We start from the raw sequence: 4307 nt of genomic DNA on the forward strand, positions 1-4307 counted from the left end.
AGCGCGAGAACCTGTCTCGGGATTTAAAACAAAGCAAAGCAAAGCAAAGCAAAACAAAAGCAACAACCCACGGAGGTGTGGGGACTTAGCTCAGGGCGAAGGCCCTGGGTTCCAGCCCCAGTACCGACACAGGGAGCGTAGAGAGGACTCCAACCTGCCCTGATTTGCTATCTGGTTCAGAGACAAAACGAGATGGACAGGTCTCAGTACAGTTGGGCTACGCTTTGTTGCTGCTGCTGTTTTCCTCTTTTATTTTCAGTACTGAAGACGGAACCCGGGATCTTGGCCCAGAGCTGTATCACCCACTGTTTCTTTTTTGACTTTGAGATTCTTGTTGGCCAGACTGTGTTCCAACTTTATGTCTTGCTGCTTTAGTCTCTGATTTGTACCTGGCTGAGCTTTTACTGGATGCTCTGTCCTCAGAACCCAGCTAATGCCAGCCTGTGCTGTTTGCTGAGGGGATGACCTAGGGACTTGCAGTCCTAAGTCCTCCATGTCCTGAGATGCAATTCTGGGGTGGCTGGAGCCAGGCGCTTGGAGCGAGGGGCTCACAAGGCGGCACCGTGGACCTGCCAGGTACTGGAATCTCCTTCTTCCCTTCCTTTTTGAGGAGTTGGGATTGAACCCAGGGCCTTTGCACTGAGCTGCGCCTAGGGCCACCTCCCTTTATTTCAGACCGCGTCCCTAACCCTGACCCTAAATCACTAGTTGCCTGGGCTGGTGATTCTCCTGCTCATCCTCCCAGGCGCGGGGTCACAGGCCCAGCTGTTTTTTTCTCCACGTGTACTTGTTTTGTTTGCTTCGTTTTTTTAATTTGTTTGTTTGTTTGGGACAGGATCTCACTAGGTAGTCAAGACTGACCTGGAGCTCACTATGTAGCCCAGGCTGGTCTTGGACTCACAGTGATCCTCCTGCCTCAGCCTCCTGAGTGCTGGGATTACAGGCGTGCGTCACTGCACCCGGCTTTTGCTTGTTCCAGCACATAGTTGTGTTTTCTTTTTCTGTGGATCCCCCAGTTCTCCCGATCAGCTGGAACTGCTGCCACAGCTCTCCCTCTGAGCTGCAGCCTCAGCCCTCTTCGGAACAGAGCCAAGGGCTCCGAGTGTGGGACCCCTGTCCCTGGGGCCTGGCTGAATCGTCCTGCAGCCACTCTGTCCTCTGCCTGGCCTTGGCTGCTGGCCCAGTCACTTCCCCCCCAAAGGTCACGGCGCAGACGCCAGCACAGCTTGTGTCTCCGTGGGCCCAGAACCCCCTTCTCCCGCCCGGGGGGCAGCAGCACCCAGGCCTGTTCCATCAGTGTCCTCAGCTTCACTGTGATTTTCGCGAATCCCTGTGTGCTGCACACCAGGACTGTGTCATCGCCATGGACAGCTGTGGCCATGCTGGCAGTGGGCCTCTCAGGAGCTTCCTCTCCCTGAGCCTCTCCTACTCTCGGCCTCTGCCGTCCACAAGAGTTCACGCTTCCATCCTGGGCACAGGAACTCGACACAGCTGACATGGGTGGGAGCTGTTTCTCCTCCATCACAGCTGCCATCCTGCTGAGTGGGGGGCCCGTCCTCCGAGCTCCGGGAGGGCCCCGCGTGTCGCGGGTCACATGGGGATGTGCCCATGTTCCCTCACCTGCTGTGGCTCCCGGTGCCTCCTGCAGCCTGGTCAACCCATCCGGCCTCCTGGAGAGAACCGTGCCCTCCATCCTCGGCCACTTGACAGCTGGCCTGGTTGACAGGGTCACTCCCTTTCCTCCTCAAACCCTCTTTCCTTACCCCCTGGCCTTGCAGTTTCCTGGTTTATTTATGTATTTATTGGTGGTGTTGTTTTGAGACAGGTCTTGCTATATAGTCCAGGGTGGCTTTCAACTTGCTATGTAGCCCAGGTTGGCCTTGAATTTGTGATGATCCTCCTGCCTCAGCCTCCTGAGTGCTGGGATGACAGGGGTGGGCTACCATGCCTGGCTTTCAATAATATCAGTCCCCAACCTGAGACTGTACCCTGGGCCATAGAAAGGCTTCAGAAGGCCAAGGCACCTGGACGAGTTCATCCAGAGCGCCCCACTGTACCCGAAACTGGCAGTGACAGGATCGCCACCAGGAGGCAGTGTCAGGCTTGCCTCTGTTGGGTGGGGCTTTGGTCTAGAGTTTAGGAAAGGGGCAGGGCAGCTGTGGAACTCTTGCCCACCTTCCCCACTCCTTCTGAGAGGTGGGTTGTGTTTTCTTTATTTCCTTCAGGAGGGAACAGAATTGAGCCAGGCCTGGTGGGGCACACCTGTAGTCTCAGCACTGGAAGGCTGAGGCAGGAGGATCACAATGAGTTTGAGGCCAGAGTGGACTACATACTGAGTTCAAGGCCAGCGTGAACTACACAGCAAGACCTTTTCTCACCCCTCCCAAAAGAAGCTGGGATTTGAACCCTGATCCTTGGGACTCCCCGCGGGCAGCTGCTTCCTCTGTTCCCACCTCCTCTGGCTCCCTCTGCTTCCTCCACTCCTGGCCTGGACCTGAATCTGGGTGGGAGGCTGGGGCTACAGAGCCAGGGTCCTGGGCCTCCCTAGCTGAGCCACCTCCAACCCCTCTCACCCCAGATCAAGCACGCAGAGATGCGTTCTGGGGGGCCTGAGTCCCATCACCTGCCCAGGAAGTTATGCCCCCTAGGGTTCAGGGGGACAGGGCTACCCATGGTTCTCAGCCCAAGGCAGGGCCCTGTCCCCTGTCAGGACCCCAGAGAGCCCCAACTCTCGGAAGCTCCCACCTCAGCCATCCCTCGGCCTGGGACATTGGCCTGATTCCTGTCACCTAAACCCTGGCTCTGATTGACACCTTTTCCATTTTTTCAGTATTTACTTATTTGGGGGACTTTTTGGATGCAGGTCTCAATGTGTAGCCCATGCTGACCTAGAACCTACATCGATCCTCCTGCCTCAGCCTCCTGAGTGCCAGGACTACAGGCAGGCACCCTGAGCTGGGCACTGACAGCTTTCTGAGAGGCCCTGAGCACCGCCCGCTGGGCTCTCTGGCTGCATCACCGCTTGGATTCCTCCTTCACACAGTGCAGCTCCTGCTCAGAACTGCATAGTCCCGAGGTGGCCGAGTGCTCTTCTGGTCTCGGTCTGTGCTCTGCAGGAAGGACGAGGTTCCTGCCGGGACCTGGGGCGGCAGAGCAGCCCAGAACTGTCCTGATGGTGGGACAGTGGTCACCTGCAGGGGGGTAGTGACGGGGTCCCCGGGTCAAGGAGACAGGGACGGGGAGGCCAGGACTGGCGCCTGGGGACAGCCTGGCTTGGCCCCACCTCCGGTCCATTTGTCCCTCACCACCTTGCTGGCCACCTTGAAAGCCAGAGGTGGGGTGACTTCAGTCCCCCCAGCTCTGGTTCCTTTATCAGATAAACGACAGTTTCTACCTGGGGTGTGAACCCCAGGAGCGGTCACGGGGAGACCTCAAAGCAGCTCCAGCAAGCAGGAGAAACCAGACAGCCCACACGTTTTCGGTTTCACAGTCTCTGTAACTTTGGTTTGAAGCCAAGCTAGTCCATTTAGCAAGGCAACCTTGGACAATTACCTAACTTCTCTGAGCTTGTTTCTTTGTTTTTGTTGCTGTTGTTTCTTTCTTTCTTTTTTGGTACCAGGGATAGAACTTGGGTCCCTGAGCTTGCAAGGCAGGCGCCAGAACCACCGAGCTAAATCCCCGACCCATTTCTTATTTTTATTATTTACTTATCGCAGTACTAGGAATTGAACCCAGGGCCTTTCCACTGAGCTACATCCCCAGCTCATTTTTCATTTTGAGACAAGGTCTCACTAAATTGCCCAGGCTGGGCTTGAATTTGAGATCCTCTTGCCTCAGCCTCCCAGAGTACTGGGATCACACATGTGCACCACTATGATGAACCAGTTTTGTTTTTTTTTTTTTCAGATTAACCATACTCATGCCACAGGCTTGAGTTGTGGATCTAAAAGGGAAAAATACTCCAGTGTGATGGCACATGCTGGTAATCCCAGCACTTGGGAGGCTGAGGCAGGAAGATCGCTACAACTCCAAGGCCAGTGTGGACTGGCATAGAAAGACTGTCTCAGGAGTAGAGAGGAAAATGTGAACCCTTAACAGGGTGTCCCTTCCCCTAACCTCGCAGCCCTCATTCACAAACGCATTTGCTGCGGTCAAGGCAGGGAGCCCGTGGCAGGTCCGACAGAGTCGGGTCCTTCCGGTCTCACAGTCCGGTGCGAGCTCCCCTGGCAGGACGGCTCTCATCCCTGTGCTCGGACCGCAGGGCGCGGGGGCCGAGGCCTCTGATGCAGTTCCTGGAGGGCGGGCTG

This window comes from Fukomys damarensis, unplaced genomic scaffold (genome assembly GCF_012274545.1).
Source record: "Fukomys damarensis isolate Sample0158 unplaced genomic scaffold, DMR_v1.0_HiC HiC_scaffold_13, whole genome shotgun sequence".
NCBI classification, from domain to species: Eukaryota; Metazoa; Chordata; class Mammalia; order Rodentia; family Bathyergidae; genus Fukomys; species Fukomys damarensis.